The 22,207-nt window shown below is 31.4% G+C and overlaps 1 protein-coding gene across 4 annotated transcripts in view; it reads left to right on the top strand.

Moving 5' to 3' along the window:
* Positions 1 to 12,704: 12,704 nt before the first annotated feature.
* Positions 12,705 to 22,207, top strand: part of LOC107843024 — a 30,296-nt gene continuing 20,793 nt past the window's right edge. For 2 of the 4 annotated variants that reach the window (XM_047396110.1, XM_016687148.2), the window contains exon 1: positions 12,926 to 13,063. The gene's annotated coding sequence lies outside the window, so the exon portion shown is untranslated. Of the gene's footprint in view, positions 13,064 to 22,207 lie in introns of all 4 variants that reach the window. The other 2 variants (XM_016687149.2, XM_016687150.2) reach the window with 2 other exon arrangements.

Here is a 22,207-nt window from a genome sequence, read left to right on the forward strand (position 1 = left end):
TAGAGTTATAATAAAAGTATAAGGTAAAAGGATAAAAATAAGATTATTAAATAACAAGAAAGGATAAAATAAGAAGGAAAAAATAAGGTTGTGACACAATCATACAAATCAGGTGTTACATAAAATGAGAACGATGAATTTAATGATACAATAAAATATAAATAACAATCAAAATAAATATTGATTTAACCCAACTATATAGTATAATAGGTAACAACCATACAAACAAGTTGTAAAGGGCGGGCTGCATAGATAATTAAGAACGCGACGATTGACCTGGAGAGGAAAGAAAACTCGAAAATGTATGAAATACTAGTATAGATACCCGCGCGATGTGCAAAGAATTTTTTTTAAAGACTATTTATTAAAAATATTAACTTCTTCACACAAAATTGAACAAATTTTATTGTAAAAACTTAACATATTTCAAGTCCAATGAACTATAAAAATAACCATTAATAGCAAAATTACAATTGACACTTAATAACCAATCACAATTATAATTGCTCTATATGTTTTAATATAAAAAGATATTTTCTTTATATTCTATTGACTAATTTTAAAAATAATAAAATATTAAATATTAAATAATTATTAATTATATTGTTGGAATTTTAACTTTATATTTTTAATCAATTAAGACTTGTAATTAATCCCTTACCTTTCATTTTATTTTTATTTTTAAATTTATTAATTCAACTTCATCTACCAACTGTACTTTTTTTTTTTGGGGGGGGGGGGGGGATGTTATCTTTCAATTCAATTCAAACACTAAAAGTACTTAACTTTGTCAATTACAAAACTTTTAATTTTAAATTTTAGATTTCACTGCTTCAATTTAAAAACTAATTAAGCTCATATAATTTATTATTTTTTCTTTTATATTTCAAACTTTGTTCTATTATTCTATTTTTTTCATTGTTTGATTTCATCATTAATACCTTTAAATATTTTATTTATACTTATTACTATATCTTCTATATCAATTCAATTAAAAGTTTTTATGTTACTTTCAAAACCACCCATGCCACCAAATTTCACACTCATCCTTCATCTCTGTTCCACCACCCCACCCTCAATTTTTATTTTATTTTAATTTTTTTAAAAATTATTATTGAATTATTTTCTCACCCCACCCCAAATCCGCTCTCCCAACAAATAAATAACTTTTTTATGCTACTTATTTATGTTGTTTCTTGATAATATTTCAAACGCGGAACATTTTTAAAAAAATATTCATAAAAATGTCTGTTTATTCACATTGAAATAAAATTTTATTTAATTTTTAACATACTTTAAATTAATTATGAAAAAATAAAACTAAAGATAATATTAATTGTGAAATTACAACTAATACCTAATAACTAATCACATTTGCAATTATTTTAAATATTTTGATGTGCAAAGAAATAATATTAGTGTTTTATCATAATTCATTAAATAATTTTAAAAAATAATAAAATATCAAATGTTAAATACTTGTGAATTTTGTTGTGGACTATTATCTTTATATTTTTGATCAGTTAAGAAACATAATTACATTTCTTTTCATATCACATTTTAATTTTTTTGTCTATCAATTTAACTTCAATAACTAACTTCGCTCATTTTAATTTTTTTATCTTTCATTCCATTTGAACACACCAAAAGAATTTAATTGTGCAAACTACAAAACTCCCAAAAGCATTCTCAATTCCAAGACTAAGCACCTACAATTTTATTTTTTTATTTTAAATTTTCAGATCGTTTTATTTTTTATAAGTTTTTTCGTGTTTGATTTTGTTATTTATAACTTTAGGTATTTATTTATTAAGTTCTCTCAAAACACTTTCAAAATGACCTACTCCATCAAATTCCACCCCCCTCCCACTCCCCCCCCCCCCCCCCCCCCCCCCCCCACAACATTTTTATTTTAAATTTTTTAATTTTTTTATTAAAAAAATCTTACCTCACCACCTCTTACCCCTAACCAGCCATCCCAAACAAAAAGAATATTTTATTTTTTAAATAAATTATTTTTCTTTACCCCACCCCATACATGCTACCACCCACCCCGACCCTCTACACAACCCAAAAGCATTTATTTTTATTTTATTTTTAAAAACTAGTTTTATAATTTTTTTCTACTATCGCCCTGCCTTGCCCCCCCCCCCCCCCCCCCCCCCCAACACACACTTACAAATTTATTTTAATTTAAATTTTTTTAATTCTTTCTCTACCCTTAACCCCAGTCCACCTACATTCACCACTCCCATCTACCCTACCCATCGCTTCACCTCAACTACTACAATTTTCTATCCTTCCCCTTCATCACAATATTCATCACTTCACTCGTATTCATTTTATTATTTTGTATTAAATATAAAAAAGAAAATTAGAACAAAAATTTATTGTACTAATAAAATATCAAGTGTCAATTTATTTGCTATTACTAATACCAAATAATTACATTAAATAAGATTATCTAATTTTTAAGTTCAAAATCAACTAATAGCTACTAATTAGTACGTTCGTTATCCTAAACAAAAAAAAACTGATTAAGTTCAAGCATGTTATCTCTTCAAATATATTATGCTTTTTGTGTATTTGAAAATAATTTGAGATACGAAGGATTAGCTCATCATTGAAATAAAACAAAATATATAAGCATCATTTATGGTCAAACATATAAGCATACTCTGTTAATAATGATCATAAATTCATATACAAAGGTTAAGAGTAAACATTTAATAATCTACTTTCAAGGAAATCTTTGTAATAAAATTGATATGTGAATTTAGATAAAGAAACTGTCATAAATTTTAACAAACATGAAAGCGATAAAAAGAGAGAAAGATAGAGCTATATGATTATGGTGAAAAAAATAGTGACAATAATATTACTTCGTTAGTCAATTCATTGAAAAAGATGAGATATTAATATCAATTTAAATTGATAGACCTTGAACAGTAACAAAGAAAGATGAAGATGAAAACATTATATCATTCCTACATACAAAAAGAAAAATGTTAAATAAAATATATTTTTTCATAATAAAAAACGAAGAATAAAAAATGTAGTAAATAAATCTATGAATAAAACTGATGAAATAGGAGTATATATAATAGTATCTAAGTGATAAAACTTCATTCTAATTAAAAATTCATTTAAGTTGAACTTCTATTGCAAATTTGTTAAAAGAAAGATTAGTTTACTATTCTTCTTTATCTTCATTGTTTCAGTATGATACATATTTATATTATAATCTATATATTTGAATTGAGATGAATATTGAAATCAATGTGATAATATTATTTTATTATTATTAATATAAATTACAACGTGAGGTCTCTTGACTCTCGTTTTCAATGTTCAAAGTCATTATCCAATCAACCAAAAAGAATAGAAATTTTTTGTTGAATCGGTCAAAGTAGCCAAAAAACTAATCCTTTAATTATAACTATTTTAGTGGGTTCAATTATTATTATTATTATTATTGAAATCGACAGAAGAGGACAGAAGAGGGCAGTCCCCCAATCCGTATAACAACGGAAAAAGGACTTAACATCGCCATTAAATGGCCTGAAAAATGAAGATTCAGATTTAGAAAGAAATTTCAAGTTGTAAATCAACTAGGTGTTTTATTTTGAGTTTCGAATCCGGATTTTCAAGTCTAGATTCACCTATAAATTGAAGTCTTTCTATCTCCATGAGGGACAAGTTGGAGCTGAACAAAAAATTTCAAGATTAAGAGAGCAACAAAAATCAGTGAAAAAAAAGAGTTTTTGTTTAATTTTCTTCTTTAAGGGAAATTCGAAATAGGTTTCTGAGATAGAAGGAGTTGGATATTGGTTTGAAATTCAGAAGAAGAAGAGTTCCGAGGGTTCTCGCTTCCGTTTTGGAGTGGTTTTTTTCAAGTTGGTCACTTCCCCGTCACTCATTTCGATTTTGGTTCTAGAGTAAGTATTCTTCGGGTTGGAGTTTAATCATTGGAAATCCCTTGACGTGAAATCCCAGTTTTGCTGCCCCAAAAAAGATGCGGTCTTCCCCTTTTAAATTTTAAGTTTTCATCTCTACGTGCTTTCTTTTTATTCCATTTCCTTTTTGTGTGAATATTTGAATTCATTCCAGTCTTAAATTTGTGATTGTTGTTGTTTCCCGTTACCTTTATGCATTGAAAAAATAAAAATTCTAATTTTGTGAATTTATCTTATGGTTGAACATTTAAAGTATCAATGAATATGTGATCCTTTTGGTTTTGAATCGACTATTGTGGTTTGTTTATCTAGTTCCGTGAACATGATTCTATTTGAAGCGTATTGATTTAATACATATGGTTGATCTCTCTGTTCTATTTATCGTCAAAATATAAGCCTGTGAATTATGGAAAAGTATGTCTTCTCTCCGTATTTCACTTTTTTAGTAAACTCCTTTTGTGCGCTCTTATTATTGTTGTGATTTAAATTTTAGAAAGGGGTGCGTGAAATCGTCCTGTCTCGCCTCATGCAGCTATTATGAGTGGTTGTTTGTGGTTATGGTTTAGTTTCATTATTCAAGTGACAGAGAAAATATGGGTTCACTCTCTTTAGTTCGACTCTTTCTTTACTTTGTTGGGATCTCACAGCTGTGGTTCGGTTCGTACCTTGCTCTTTTACTTATTTATGCTTCTGCCAAGAGCACCTCTTTTATATTCGTGTGTATGAATGAACCAGGATGTGTGTGTAAGGCTTTGTTTTTCTTTTACTTCCTTTTCAGATCTCAGATATGTGTTAGGATGTGGTTATAATTGATTAGAGGTACATAATTCCCATCGTGTCTTTGTTGCGCGAATCCCTTCTCCATCCCGCTAATCTATTTCAGTTTCAGGAACACATGAACTTATTATTATTATTTTCAAAGTTATGTCTTTGTTGTTATTCTGAAAATTATTTTGCCTAATTGTAAATATGCGATTTTAGTATTTCGAGTTTGTAATGGTATGGCTAATTGATTTCCACTGAAACCAATTCCAGAGAATGATTTCGTTTTAAATTTCGGGGCTGCTTTGTCGCTAAGTATGCGAAATGTGTGGAACACCCCATAATTTCCATTATCTTTGTCACTGTGTAATTGTTTTAGGATCGAAAATCATGTAGGTCATCAAATTTCTACTTTTTCTTACGTATGTAGCATCTTTTGCCGCTTTGCAATAGGTTAAGTGAGTTTCATGTGGGGGGTTGTGTTGTTTAAACGCTGAATAATAATATGGTTCGAAGTTATGGCTTTATTTTGGGGAAGTCTTGCACTTAAATAAAAGGGTAAGGGATGTCCTCTTTTAAATCTAATTGTTCTTAAGCTCCAGATGTTCTTTTATAGAGTCAAATTTATTTTCTCCTTATGAAAGGCCTTCCAAGGTAAGATTTTATGGGTTGAGAGTGAGTATATAGTTGTACAGGTTGTTGGGTTTTGACGTCTGGGGTGCATTCGAGATGAAATGACATGTATACCGATCTTAGTCTGTTTTGAGTTGATAAAACTCTTTAAAGTGTCGTTTATTTTCTTTGAGTTTTCAAAAGTAATGTTTTTTTTTCACTGCGTCTAGTTTTCAGTGACTTTCTTTGGGTTACAATGTCGATAGAGAATCAATGGTTTGAGGTAGAGAGTAAATCATTTACTTATTCGTTCATTCACTTTTCATTTGCTTTTATGTTATTTTCTAAAAATCGGAACTAAAAGAGATACATATTTATTTAGATGTGTTTTCATCTTAGGATGTTTCTAGTCTATTCTGAAATTTAAATGTTTGAACTATTCTTACGAAGGATCCTTACTAATTTTCTGTATCAACTTGGGACTCTAAGTAGCTAAAAGTTCTTTTTCTTTTGGGGTAAGCGGAAGACATATTTTTTACAATGAGTAGAGGAACTTATGGGAGCTAAGACTTTGTTTAGCCTAGATTTGTACGTTAACTTCCACTGTTATCTTCTAGCTTGGTAAATATGAGTGTGACGGCGTTTCTCAAGCTGAAATTTAAACAAAGAGTGATCAGAATTTTTATTTTTAAATAGGGAGCATAGCCTGTATCATTAGCATGTTAGGCATATTTATATCTATATTTTTGAAGAGGTCTTCACATAGACGTTGAACACAACCTCTTTAAATGTATTTCATAGCTGTACTAAATAGGTATTGAAATACTACTTTGCACCACTTTTAAGGGGTAAGGATGTGAGTAAATTAGTTATAAGTTTATCTTGAATTCACAAGATTTCCTTCATTCTGCCTAACAATAGAAATAAACTTTGCATGTTAAAGCGATATTTAATCTATTCTTAAATATCCTCATGTGATGTTTTTTTTACTCGAACCGATTTCTAATCCTTATTTCTTTTATCTTACATGTACATATAATCGGGAGTTGGGAGTTCCAAAACGGAACTCGTTTGACCCAAGCATCGGGTCAACCGCTATTAGGATTGCAGAGCTTCGGGATCGCACTACTTGAAAATTCAAAATCCGAAACGAAGTCTAGTTATCCCCCTTTAGTTCGTTCTTCGTTAAATTATTCACATGCTATTATTATTATTATTATTATTATTATTATTATTATTATTATTATTATTATTATTGTTGTTGTTGTTGTTGTTGTTTTGCAACTAACTTTATGTTCATCGTTGTGTTGTGATACCTTTAGTAACTCATCGTTTATAATCTCTTTATTTATGTGCCTATTTTTATTTAAAAAGTGAAATATTTTTTTCATTAGCGATTAACGCCTAATTAATTTGTAGAAGTGATTTTTAAAGATTAGCGAACCTTAATTTGGATCAATCGTTCAGCCAAGTCATCTTTCCTTTAAAAAAAAATTAAATTTTTTTTTTGCTAATAAATGGATGTGGTAATTTTCAAATTTTGTTTTAAAATAATTTTTTTCAAAAATGTTTAGTAATAAATGAGTCGCCAATTTTATATTAACCGACTTTAAATTCATAAGTCCAACATGTCAATCTATATCCTTTTTTATGAACATTATTAGAATTTTACAAATCTCCAAGGAAAGAAATGCAAGGTATAAATATTCATTCGCCACCACTCATGAGGTACATTATTTTCGATACTTCTAAAATTATTTTCATCATTATTTTTATACATATTAATTGCTAATGCTACTATTTCATTACCTACACCATAATCATCATTTTTAAACTTCATCAATATCATCATTATTGTCATACTGGATTACTACCATTATCGTGATTATTATTATTATCATCATCATCATCATCATCATCATCATCATCTTTACTATTTATTATCATTGTCACTATTTTGCATAAGCCCAACATGATTATATGTTTTCACACTCTTGAAAGTAGATTTCGTAAATAAATTTCATGCTATAAAATATGTTATTGATTGTTTGAATAATTAAATTAAATATTTAAATTCACATATCTTCTAAAATTACCTCATAGAACTAAAAGTTTTTTTTTTTTTTAACATATAGAAATTATATTATCATCCTATTCATTAAGCATGTATATTTTCATAACAATTACATTACTTTCCCGTACATGGTAGCATCATGTTTTGTTACACCTTAAATTTTAGTTCTTTTTATATAAAATAACAAGTAGAAAATAATGATGAAAATTTTCTTATCACCATTTTCGCAAATAAATAAAAGCAATAATTTTCCTAAATTAAGCGTAAGGACTATCTTCGGATAGGCTCTGAGGGGTGCCTAACACCTTCCCCTCGAGTAACCAAAACCCTTACTCAGAATCTCAAAATATTCTCGATAGACTAAAACAGAGTTTTACAATAAAAGTAGTTTTTCCTAATTTTCCTAAAAAGTTAGGTGGCGACTCTAAATATAATTTTTTTTAATTCCAAGAGTCACGACACACCACCATACGTCGTGTGTTGTTTCGACCGGTTCGAAATAGGGCTCGACATATATCATCTCCAATAATTTTTCATGTATCCTGATAAAAAGCACCTGTCATTCGATCTGGTCCTCCTGCACTATGTCTATTTATCCCCATAACTGCAACTTCAACTTCTTCTAGACTTGGAATTCTATTCAGTTTCTCATTAGGTGCACTGAAAACTATTGTTGGCAATTCTTTCAACATTGAAAAATCTTCCCAATACTGTTGTTTGGTGAATTATTTCTAAAAAAACTCTTACAACAATATCAACAATCTCTGCTTGATCTTCTAACCATATACCTTCTCCATCCTGAATTCTCCCCACTTTTAGCATGTTTTCTCCCTCAAACAATTGTATGAAAGAATTTAGTATTTATTTTTCCATCCTTAAATCATTCAAAACCTATTTTCTACACCCAAAATTCTTCTTCCTTTCTAAGTTATAAGCTTAATTATGCCTAAGCTTTCAACAACTTTTCTTTGTTGGAACCTGATGGATCTTCTTCAAACTGCAACTCTCTAACTCTAATGATTTCCTCTAGAGTTGCAATTTCTTAAAAGTTATTACCAATTCTTTCCTTACTCTATTGATTTAAGACAAATTTAGTCCTTTTCGGTTTGTGATGAAACATGGTAAATGATTACTCAATACACCAGTTTTTCAAGTTTGCCTTATCACTTTCATACAAGATTCTTCCTTAAGCCAAGAGTTTAGGAATCTAAATAATTTAACAATTTGCTTATTAACACTGTTGAGCTGTAATAATAAAGGTGTATGATCTGACCCACTTCTAACTAAATGCTCAACTTCTATTACTAAAATACACCCTGCATCTTGTCATTACATATCACCTTATCCAATCTTTTAAATATACAATTCGTATATGTTTTTTCATTCCACCATGTGTATTTAATTCCCTTGAATCCATAATTTTATAAGTTACACATACTTATGCAATGCTTGAAGTCTTCTGTTTCAGCTATAGTTACAGGCAAACCCCCAACTTATCTTCATCTTTGATTATTACATTAAAATCTTCTCCCACTAACCAGAGGTCCTGAAATGAAAGAGCCATATCTCTCAAAGATTCCTACAATGCTTGTCTCTCAGTCTGTGTACACTTCGCATAGACTAATGTAACTATGACTGTTATCCCTTCTTTTAATTCTCTAGCTTTAGTGTCAACTGCTGTTCCTCATCTCTGATCATAGTAAAATTTATAATTGGATCCATAAATAAATACCCATATCTTACCAGAAGTATTAGCTATTGCATGCTTCATCCCCACTCTTCTTCTGTGTTCTTCTATATTGTGTTTGTCTTGGATTAACTCCATCAACCCTATAAAGTAAAAGTTATGTCTTTTTTGTAGAGATATCAATCTGATGAATGTTTTTTGACTTTTCACTGATTTTATATTCCATATCAAAATATTCATCTTGATTTAGTTTTGGATGTGTGCCTCCTTGTCTGCATTGTATTTGTATTAGTGTATCTACCTTTCTTATGTTGCTTGCCCTGCGTTGCTTTAATTGTATCTATTTGCTCTGGAGATTGAATTTTCTTTTTTTTGCTCTATATTTTTCTACAAATCATTACCATCATCCAGGTCTTCTTTCCACTTAATGAATTCCATTTGATTTCCAGTTTGTATTGCTCGGGGTAAAACCCCTTCTATCATCATTACTTTTCGAGTGTTATTATCGTGATCAACTATCAACTATTTCTTTGAACCCTCCTCTTGATCCGCTACATCTTGTTGTGTATGATCTTTGTCTGATTGATCTTCACTGGTTACTGTTATCATGTTCTTTTCTTTATTTAATTTTTTCTTATCAATTAATGCCTTTGCTGGTTCTGTGGCTGTTGAAGATTTACCAAACCTATTAGTAACCTATTCCTTAGTACTTTCTTTGTTGTTATGCTTTTCTTTCTTTTTATGCTGTGCTTCTTTTTCACCATCAATCTTTTATATCCCTTCTTCTCCTAATACTTCAAAAACATTCGATACAACTATCACTTTCGTGGATTTCTCTTCCTCAACTTTCCCTATAATGTGGCCATACCCGTTCCTTTTGTATTTGTTTTTTCTTGTCAACCATTGTTGTTTATTTGTATTTTCTTCTCTTTCTTTATTAGTATATATCTCTTCCTCATACCCTTTAATTTATTCATCTGATTGTTTATTAGTTGCTTCTTTCTTTTCCTCCAATTTCTTCTCATGCAACTCAAGGTAAATGTTCCAGCAACTTTCTTCATCATGACCTTGCAAACAACATTCTTTGCAGTATTTGGACATATAATCATACTGAATTCGTATATACTTAGATTTGATTTCTCCAGTAACATCATCTTCCTCATTGATTATCTCTATTTGAGGCAACTTAGCAATTAAATTTGCTTTTACCTTAACCTTTACACAACTGGGTCTCATTTGATTTCTAGTTGCCATATCCGTTATTTGGGATTTACCAACTGCTGAAGAAATTGAAATAATTGCTTCTTTAGCAAAGAATTTGGAGAAAGATCGGGCATTAATATCCAAGCCACTCTAATGTCGTTTCAAAATCAAGATCAAACCATGGACCCTATTTCAATGTTCTCATCTGCCAATACATCTCCTTAACTTTTATGTAGTATGTTGCAGTTGAAATTAGATGCACATAATCCTCTAATCTTTCTAACTTAATTAGAACGTGTCTTACATCTAATACACCTATTGTGCATTCACTTTTGATGCCACACTATCTAGGAATTGTCTTTCTCAACTCTTTAATATTCGATTAACCATACAAGAATTTCCCAATTATAGCATATTGTAGATTTTCTTGAATGGTCAAACTTTTAATTTCTAATGATTTTCATGTTATGATGGGTTCTTCATGCATCGTGACAAGAGGTTTGGGTAAAACCCTAGGTATGTTAGTGTTGACAGTTTTAGGTTTCAATATATTTGCATAATTAAGTGTATTAGCTACTGACTGAGGATCATTGTTTAGTTCACCAGTGTTATTCTTATTTGGTTCTTTCGATGGGTTAGTCCCATCAGAGATGGTGGCCATAATGGCCGGCGGCTTCAAACGAGTAGGGTTTAGTATAGTAAAGAGCATTTCAAAGATGGTGCTAACTAAATTTGGACTATTGGGCATATGCTTCGATAGTTGATAGTGTGTGTGTGTGTGTGTATGTGTATATATATATATATATATATATATATATATAACCTCTGCACAACTAGGTCTTGTTTGATTTCTAGCTGTCATATCCACTGTTAGGGGTTTACCTACCGCTGAAACAATTGAAAAATTACTTCTTTAGCAAAGAAATTTGGAGAAAGATGTGGCATTGACATCCAGACCACACCAATGCTCGCTTTAAATTTGGTTCAAACCATGGATCCCATTTCAATATTCTCATCTGCTAATACAACTTCTTAGCCTTTATGTAATATGTTGCAGTTGATAGTAGATGCACATAATCCTCTAATCCTTCCAACTTAATTAGAATGTGTCTTGCATCTAATACACCTATTGTGCATTCATCTTTGATGCCACACTGTCCAGGGATTGTCTTTCTCAACTCTTAATGTTTGGTTTACCATAAGATAATTTCCCAATTATAGCATATTGTAGATTTTCTTGAATGATCAAGCTTTTAATTTCTGATGATTTCTATGTTATGATGGGTTCGCCTTGCAACACGACAACAGGTTTTGGTGGAACCCTAGATATGTTAGTGTTGATAGTTTTAGGTTTCAATATATTTGCATAATTAAGCGCATCAACTAATGATTGTGGATCATTGTTTAGTTCACCAATATTGTTCTTATTTGGTTCTTCTGGTGGGTTAGTCCTACTGGAGGTGGTGGCCATGACGGCTAGCGACTTCAAACGAGTAAGGTTAGGTTTAGGGTTTAGTATAGTAAAGAGTGTTGCAAAGATGATGCTGACTAAATTGGACCACTGGGTATATACTTCGATAGTCAATAGAGTGTGTATGTGTATATATAAGTGCGTATGTGTATATATAGCATGTAGTGATGTACGTAGTATGTAGTCAAAAGCTAACTAAATGTATTCAATTGTCTATTGAATACGCTGATATCATAGGATCGATCGAGGTAATAATATATTGTTGAATTTATAGTACAATAATATAAATTAAATTAACCGATAATTCATCACAGTATACATGAAAATACATTGTGTTATGGAGTAATATACTTGTGTATGTGATGTACATTATACATACTTCGAAGATGATAGTCAATCGAATATATATATATACATACATGTATCTCTCGTATAGTGATGTACATAGTAGTCCAAAGCTAGCTAACAAAATCTATATATCCAATTATTTTGAATAATATATTGATATTATTATACGATTGAGGAAATATACTACTCGTATTGATGTGACGATGAATTAACTAATCATCCGATTTATATTCATTGCATTAAATTATACAGTTTATTAAATTTATTATACATTACATTATAAATAATTTTGTATTATAAATATTCTTTTACATCATACATTGAATCACTAATTATCCATTTTACATTGCATTATAAATATTATACAATTATTAAATTTTTTAAATAAAATCAACCACAAGTGATTGATTTTTAAATAATTAATTTTCTTTAAAAATATACCGACCACTTGTGATCAATTTTGCTATTTTTTTTTTTAATACCCGACCTAATTTTTACACTCTAAATATTTATTTATATTTTATTTATTTTAAAAAATAAAAAATAAATTCTCCCTTAAATCTACAATTTTTTTTTTTCAATTTCAATTTTGTTTTGTTTTTCTCAACCAACAAATTGGATATACATACTAAACAAACAAATTGGAACAAATTTTAGGTTTCTCTTTCATAGCTCACACTCAAATTCTCATATTCCGTCGCCGCCGCAGCCGGACCAGCCAACGCAGCAGCAGCCGCCGGAGACATCCAACGTATCAGTTGTCGTTCTCACTCTCAAACGCGCGCGACCACTGTCTCTCTTCCACTCTCAAACGCCACCGGCGACAGACTACGCCGCCGACGGACGGTCAACGCAGCAGCTGCCAACGGCGTCGTATCTCTACAGAAACGCAGCAGCAGCCAACTCTCTCTCTCTCTCACTCTCACTCGGGTCTACTAATCCGGGAGAAGGTAAGGTTTTGTGAAACTTTATATCAGCTAAATGCATATTTCACTGTTATTTTTTGCTAATTTTGTAAACTGTGAGTTGAAATGTGTCCTTTGCTTGATGAATTGAGAATTTGATGTCAAATTTGTGCATAAAATAACGTTTATGGACATATTTTCTACTAATTCCCGATGTTATTCCTTTTCTTGGACATACACCTTAGTTTTATGTAAAGTTGAAGAAAGAAAAATAATGCTCCCGGTGAGTAGTTCAATCGAGTAAGATTGAACGGGAGCGAACTAAGCATGGTATTTAAGTTGAGAAAGGTGCTTAGTGCTCATGCTAACACTTGTAGTATTTTCTTTTTATTAGCTATTTTGTAATGTCAATCCGGAACCTCCCTTTTCTAATTTTCTTTTGCTCTTTGGTTACTATATTTGATCTTTTGTAATGTGTACTAGTGAGTTGAAAATGATTAAGTGTAATCACTTGAAATGTGAATTATTTACTTGAAAATGGTTTACGTGTAGTTACTTAAAAATGTGAATTAGTTACATGAAAATGGTAAAGTGTAGTCATGTGAAATGTTAATTAGTTACTTGAAAATGTGAACTTGTGTTTTGAAATGGTAAGTGTAGTGACTTGAAATGGATTAGTTAGTTGAAAATGGTTGAGTGTAGTCACTTGAAATGTCAATTAGTTACTTGAAAATGGTTATAGGTACTTATTTGAAATGCCAATTAGTGACCTGAAAATGATTAAGTGTAGTTACTTGATATGTGTACTAGTGAGTTGAAAATGGTTAAGTACTTAAGTATAGTGACTTCAAATGTGAATTAGTTAGGTGAAAATGTGAACTTGTGTTTTGAAAATGGTTAAGTGTAGTTACTTCACTTGAAAGGTAAATTAGTGACTTGAAAATGGTTAAGTGTAGTTACTTGAAATGTGTCTTAGTGAGTTGAAAATAGTTAAGATAGTGACTTCAATTGTGAATTAGTTGAAAATGTGAACTTGTGTTTTGAAAATGGTTAAGTGTATCACTTGAAGTAGTGAACTAATGACTTGAAAATGTGAATTAGTGATTTGAAAATGGTTAAGTGTAGTTACTTGAAATGTGTACTAGTGAGTTGAAAATGGTTAAGTATAGTAACTTCAAATGTGAATTAGTTAGTTGAAAGTGGTTAAGTACGATAGTTTGAAATTTGAATTTGTGACTTGCAAATGTTTAAGGGTAGTTACTTGAAATGTGAATTAGTTACTTGAAATGTGTACTAGTGAGTTGAAAATGATTAAGTGTAGTGACTTGAAATGTGAATTAGGTACTTGAAAATGGTTAAGTATAGTGACTTGAAATGTGAATTACTTAGTTGAAAATGGTTAAGTGTAGTCACTTGAAATGTGTACTAGTGAGTTGAAAATGGTTAAGTGTAGTAACTTGAAATTTGAATTACTTGAAAATGTGAACTTGTGTAGTTACCAACAGAAGATGAGCACTAAAGAGAGAAGATAGTACGTAAGAACAAGTAGGAAATTGTATAAGTTGAAAGCCAAATGAGAGAACAAAAATGAATTACTTAGTTGAAAATGGTTAAGTGTAGTCACTTGAAATGTGTACTAGTGAGTTGAAAATGGTTAAGTGTAGTAACTTGAAATTTGAATTACTTGAAAATGTGAACTTGTGTAGTTACCAACAGAAGATGAGCACTAAAGAGAGAAGATAGTACGTAAGAACAAGTAGGAAATTGTATAAGTTGAAAGCCAAATGAGAGAACAAAAATGAAACTGTATGCATCTCGTTTAAAGCCAAAGAAGAGTCATAATTGGTAGGATTCACATGCTCCAATTTCCCACACGTATTTCGAATTTTAGCAACATTAAATGCTCTAGGTTAAAGTTACTCTTCTACTAAATTTCAGGTCATCAAATTAATATATTTAACTTGAACAAGCAAAAAATTTTGAGAACATCAACATTTTCGCTCCCCCCTCCTTTTTGGAAGGATGGTTAGTTACCTGTGTGGATAGGGTTTGAGTGTCCTGTACAGTGACGTTCCACTTCCCTTTACTGCTAAATGCGTCTCCCCACAAATTACACTCTCCACTAAGTGATGAGTCGTCATTACCTTCATAGCTGAGGCTCAACACTTTGCTGTTAAACTGAATGTGTCGGACCAAATCAAAGTGATTTGCGTACGATTCAATGTACTCCAATACTCTTTGCTGGTTAGGGAACAATTTGGTTACAGATTCGGGCCATGGATAATCAGAGAATTGGTAAAGGGGTTTTGGTGTCTGCAGCTTAGTACTCCCAATTGTCTTAGTCCACACGCCCCCAATGCTACTCTCTGACTTGAACACTATGGGATCAAATCCTTTAGAAAGGTATTATTTGCAGGCCAATAGACCGCTTATTCCAGCTCCAATAATCGCTATAACCTCCTTCATTTTTCTGTCTGTCATCCAAATTTGCCATTGTGTTATTGGTGATGACACTTTTGCTCCTCCTTTTTTCTGCTATAATGTGAGGATAATGGATAGCTAGACGGCTTGTATTGCCCTTTATAGAGATAAGTCGGTGAAGGAAGATGAGATAATTCTATTTCTTGCATGGCTCAATTAGTTGTATAGCCTGTTTGGTTCTGCCTATAAAGTCAAAAGTGCATATCCTTTTCAATAAGGCAGAGTTTCAGGTTAAAATGCTTTCACACTATAGAAGATATGTGTGCTGTTAGTTTAATCTGTGCTACAGTTATAGCATATAATGTTGGTTGCATCTCTTAGGTTGATTTAGATGTTGAGGCTTGTTTCGATACGCCAATTTGGATATCTTTTACAATTCTGGACAATTGGATGTGGAAATACTCTAGTCAGGCTGATACTTCAACAGACCCAGATATCCCTAACATTAAGCGACAAAGTATCTCTGAACTTGAAGGAGATGCTATTGTTGATGGTTGGTTGGTTTTTCTGACTTGACAGACAACTCGTGTATGTGCTTGCACTTCGATTAAATTGCTAAATTCGTTGTATGCTTATGCAGCAATTGTGAATCAGAGCACTTGAGTGGCTCGGAAGTGCCACCTCAATTCTTGAGTTCGAGATATCTTCCAAAGTTTCTCTAGAAGTCATCCATCCTTCGATTTTCTGCCAGCTTTTGTGTCTCTGTTTGATTTCGTTGGTTTCTTTGATGCAACTTCTCCTTGTTGGCCAGGAACAAAATATTTCTTGAAATTTATGCCCTCACTCTTATTAGTATTGACGTCAGTTACGTGCATCTCCCCTAACGCCTCCTTCGTTGAAGTAACTGAGTCAGCATTTCTGACATTTTCTCTAGAACTCCCAAAGTTGGAATGAGTACCAGAATTTTTCTGATTTTCCGAATTGTTACCAGCCAAATGATCAACGTGACTATTTTTGTCTGACTCATCCATCTCCATTGGCTGTGGCAAGAGGGTTCACATCTTCCAGCTTATCATTTGAAGCTGCTAAGTCTTTGCGACCGACTTCCTGGTCTTGAATAGACAAAATGGATTTGCTCTTCTTAGAACTTTGGCTCTTTTTGGTTTTCGTTTTCGGTCTCTTTCCTGTAATGCTCAGAGTCTCCTGATTCTTATCTGCTCAACCTCATTTCCCTTTTCCTCAATGGGCAGAGGCTCTGCACCAATGCAGGTTGCCTTCTCAACTTGGTGATGAGAACCTGCAGTATGGCACTCTTTGATACTTGTTCTGATGCTCCTTTAGGCAGTGCGTTTTTATCTTCATTAGACCCTTGAACGAAATGATTAGTAGGAGGGTCATGTGTTGCCGAAGGACATAAATGCCACTTCGGGTGAAAAAATTGTCACCGAATGGCCATCCAATTTTATTTCCCCCTTTTTGGCTTTTTTTACAAGCCTTCTGCCGCTTTCTTGTTCCTTTTTTTTTTAAAAAAAATTGCTACTTCTTTTTTCTTTATAGATCTCGATAAAATTTGCTTTCAACTTCAAAAAAATAATTTCATGCTAATTAACACGTTCAAAGCACATAAAAGAGGTCCAATTCTACTCAAAGCACATCTAGGAATATTACTTTCCATGTGTGCTCTTGCATGTACCTCAACTTCTCTACCTCCTTATACGTGTCACATCTCACCTCATTCTTGTCTCCATTAACATTCATTTATTTCATTCTCACTTTTCCTTCACCCATATTTATACACTCCATTAATTATTACTCATTCATTTTTCATCTGTAACTAAAGTAACTGATCAACAATAGTCAACATACGATCGTCCACAACAATTAACCTACTATCTTCGGGGCATATTTGATCGCAGATACATGTTCTTCTATACACATCATATACATCTACATATTATATACAACAGTGACATAATTTTTATAAACATCATATACAAATATATATACAATGATTATACCATTTCTATATACTTCTTATACAACCTTTAGCTGCTATTATTATTTAGATACGCATTTTCTACAACTATACAGTTCATATATGTATCCTACACGGTATATATTATATATATATATATATAGAGAGAGAGAGATACACTGCGCACAAACACATTATACATATACATATTTTATTCAACAACTGTACAATTTATATACACATTGTATATTTGTATGCACATCCTATACATATACATATTTTATACAACGATGATATAGTTTCTACTCACATCCTATTCGTATACGTATTTTATATAACACAATGATATACTTTCTTTATACATCATAACAATTTTTATACACATTCTATACAATTTCTATATAACAGATAAATGTTCTATACAACAATTATACGGTTTTTATATAATTGTATTTAATTTTTTTTTAAAGAAAAAAACAGAGGTTTTTTAGCCAAAAATTATAGCCAAAATAAAGAAAATAAATTACCTAACACCACAACTTATCTTTATTAAATTACATAAAATCCTTACCCTTTTTATCAAATACCTAAATCCCTCTTTTTCTTAAAAAGGCTGGATACATCCACAAACCCATAAATTTTAGGATACATAAGTTTAATTATGTATCTATCTTTGGTTTAGTTAATGTATTATGTATCTTGACCAAATAGTTTCAGAAATGGAGGTATCTCAGTAATCAAAATTATGTATTTGATTGCTAATTATGTATCCGAGCAAGAATGAAGTAATTAACTGTTACATTTTTAAGTTTAAAATTATGTATCTTAGCTTTAAAATTATGTATTCGAATGCTAATTATGTATCCAAAAATTACAAAATAAGTGATTATTTGTAATTTAGTAAAGAGTAGGGATAAGGAGTAATTAGGAATAAACTTGTTGGAATTTATATGTCTTACAAAAAAAATAGAACATAAAAGGCCTGAATGGCTTAAAAAAGTCCGAGTGTCGTTGGTTGGAATTACTTGGGAGTGACTGGCTATATTATGTCCAAACTTTAAAATGGCCACTTTTGATGGAAATATTGTTTCAAAGTGGCCAGGTGGTGTCCTTTTTCCTTTCAATAAGTGTTCATTTTAGAAAATTGAGACACGTAGCCAAGCTTTTAGAAGGAAAAATCAGATAGTTTTAAATAAAGACAAGGGACAGATTTGTCCCTCTATTTTTTTTAAAGTTGATTATACTTATCCTCTATTATAATTTTTGGTCATATATAGTCTCACGCTCCTATACTTTTAAGTCTCTAGTTTAGGGTACGTGCTTTTCACTAAAAGCATATAAAAAAGAACAAGTGTTTGACTTAATTACGTGATTTTTAAAGATAGCAATTGACGTTAAAATAATGTTATTTCTATCTAAATGATAAGAATTTCATATAAAAAGGTCAAGGTCAAGTGTTCTACTTATGTAATTTGAGGCGGAGCGTTAATGCATAATTAGATAGATTAACTTATCGATATATTTCATCAATGTATTATATTATTATTTCTCATCTAAATATTTTACATTATATTAAGAGTAATGTCTTGATGATTAGCAATTAAAAATCACATGTGATACGCGTATCCTAAACTAGTAACTTAAACAACTCTCCATGCTTATTTATCTTTCAACTTCTAATTTTTTCCTCCTTTTACATTTTGCTTTGATTTTTATTTTTTCTCAACCTTTAATTTTTTTCCCTTCTCTGCTCTCAACTTCTATTTTTTTCCTCTTTTTTATTTTTCTTTGCTTTTTACTTTTCTTTTTCAAAATTTTCTTTCTCAGTCTTTATTTTTCTTTTATTTTTTATTTTTTTCTTCATTTTTTTTCTCAACTTTTTTTTCTTTTTCTCCTCTCAACTTCTATTTTTTTCCTTTTTCTTTTTCTAAAAATATTTTTTCTTCATTATTTTCTTTTTCCTCAACTTTTATTATTATTATTTTTTCTACGGTCCCTTCAAATCACTTTTTCAAGGGTTTTCACACTTTTAATATATTAGAGGGGAGAGGGGGGAGGGGGGTGAGAGCGATGAGTGATTTTTTCTTGCTATAAAAACGTGTTAAAAAGGTAATCGAAAGACTTACCACATATTTAGGAGTTTGACTTCCTAGATATTTAGAAGTTCACAAAAATAATTTATATATTTTAGGATTTTGTAAGGGAAGAATAAGAAGAAAAAATAAGAGAAGAAAATTTTCCATATATTTAAGAGTTTGAGTTCCCACATATTAGGAGTGCATCAAAAAACACAAAAAATATAGATGTACCTTTTGTTTAAAAAAACGTTTTTAATATTTAATTTAATAAAAAATAAGAAAACATTTTAATATTTAATTTAATAAAAAATTAAGAAAAATAGGATGAATCTGCGAGTCTGCCTATTGTAAAAACCTTTGATGAAAGGCATAAAGTTCAGATCAAGGGTATTCATGAGATGACAAATGTAGTTAATTTCTCATAAAACCCCAGAATAAACAACACCACCTTCCTGATTACACACTTTCTATACAAAATTATTCTAGCAATTAATAATTTGTTATGTGAATTTTTACTATGAATCCACCACAAACCACCTCTCCAAGCCTCTGCATTTGTCATTTACCACTGTGAATTCACGAGGAGCTTTGCAAAATCTTTTCTGATTCTCTTAAGTTTTTGTTCACGATTTCAATCGAGGTTTGTGGTCAAGCTCTGACCTAGGCTCTGTCAATTCACATTAGCATTGAAATTCAAATCTAGAGACATAGAGGTCCATTCCTTTTCGTTGTGTTCAGAATTTTACTACTCATATGCTTAATTTTAATTTATTGAGCTCAAATTGAATCTTCACTGTTAAATGTGTTTTTCATATTTATTGATGATTTGTTCTTAGTTTGGAATTGTTGCATTTGTGTTAGCTTTTTCATATTAATGGTTAATGCCTTAGATTGTGTGGGAATATAGTATTAATTCAAGTGTTAACAAATGGAAAGGAAAAAGTATCATTGCTTGTGAAGGGTTCCAAAACAGACGACCTGTTGGGGCTTGTAACAAACTAAACTTTGGATTGATAATAAAAGGAAATTACAAGCAATCAAAGAACAAAAAGGAATATTGAAAAGGAAGATTTCAGACTGCTATTACAAAATAGCTAATGAAAATAAAACGTAACTCTTAGCATGCGTCCTAGATTATGCCGAATGGTAATTGGTAAAGTTGTTGTCATGTGAGCAGGTGGTCACGGGTTCAAGCCATGGAAACAACCTCTTGTAAAAATGTAAGGTAAGGCCGCGTACCATAAACCCTTGTGGTTCAGTCCTAGAGGGAGCTTTAGTGCACTGAGCTGCTCTTTGCTCTTTATATATAGGATTTTTCCAGGTCCCATTGTAATTTAACATATTTCCACACGAGTCCTCCACTATGGTAGATCTCTAACATTCCTCCGCCCTCAAGGAGAACCTAGTACTCCGGTTCAAATAAAGTAAAAATTAGCAATATCCACTTGAGATTGGCAACTTTAAACAAAGGATTTTTAGCAACATTAGTGTCACGACTTTCCACTTTTTCACAAACAACGATTGAGCTACTCGCACTATGATAGTTCATCCTCGCATCACCAAACTTCATAGAGAAAATGAGAGAGTGCCACCAAATAGGTTTAATGATGCAAAGGATATCCAAGTTGCTGTTCTTTCAAGTGCAATTACAAATGCAACATGATACTCCCAACAACCTAAAGTCTCACAAATACCATTTATGACACCTCTATTGGAGTAATACTCCCACTAAAGTGGAGAAAATTGCTTCATGTCCTTGACAACAACTTCTTCAATCAAATTTTCAATAGAAAAAGGAAACTGCTGCTCCCCATGGAAATTGGTTATAGTTGTTGTCAACACCGATGAATATGATAGCCAATTATTGAACCTAGCAATATCATTTCAACACTCCCTAACAAGCAAATTTCAACAGAGCTTGTGTCAGCCCTTTTTTGCTAACAAAATAAATACTGTCCATTGTCTTAGGTTCAGGAAGTGGAATACCTAAAGGATAACAATAAATAGCAGCTCCATCACATTTCACAAGTTCCGTAATGCCTTTTCATTCCAAGAGCTTGGCAATTATTATTTTTGCTTGATTTATAATGTCTCCATCTCCCGCATGCCTCAAGAAATAAAGTAAGCACATGGTGTGCTTCTAAAATATCAGTCTCTGTCATATGCCTTCTAACTGAACCTTTCTCCACGATACTACTGATTTCATTCTCAGAGCATACCATCCCCTGGTCCATGCCTCTATCAAACGTTTTACTCTTTCTATTTCCCATGAGAGCTAATGATTTCTTGGATTTGTCAACTCATACATAAAATTTGCAAATTCTTCTGGAGCTAAAGATCTGTTATGTCCTCGTTATACAACTCTAAAAGTGTTACTTTCATGTTATATTCAACACTTGAGTGTCCAATATGACAAAGATTGCAACTCGTGAAAGAACCCTACATCACTTAAAGCTTCGACCGAGTGAGATGTTGAATATACTATCGTGCCAACATTTTAGCTCGTGTATCTAAATATTTGGCCATAGAAGCACTTGTATAAATTGAGGCCTCTTGAGCAGTTGAGTATTAACAACAAGTATGGTATGAGCAGTTGAGTATTAACAAGAAGTAGGTATGTTTCATGATAGACTCTTCACGACTCTTGGGCAATGTCATTTTCAACTTGAGGATCCATTAGTTCCTTTTTATTTCATTCCCATTTTCCCCAGAACC

Source organism: Capsicum annuum, chromosome 9 (genome assembly GCF_002878395.1).
Source record: "Capsicum annuum cultivar UCD-10X-F1 chromosome 9, UCD10Xv1.1, whole genome shotgun sequence".
In the NCBI taxonomy this organism is placed as follows: Eukaryota; Viridiplantae; Streptophyta; class Magnoliopsida; order Solanales; family Solanaceae; genus Capsicum; species Capsicum annuum.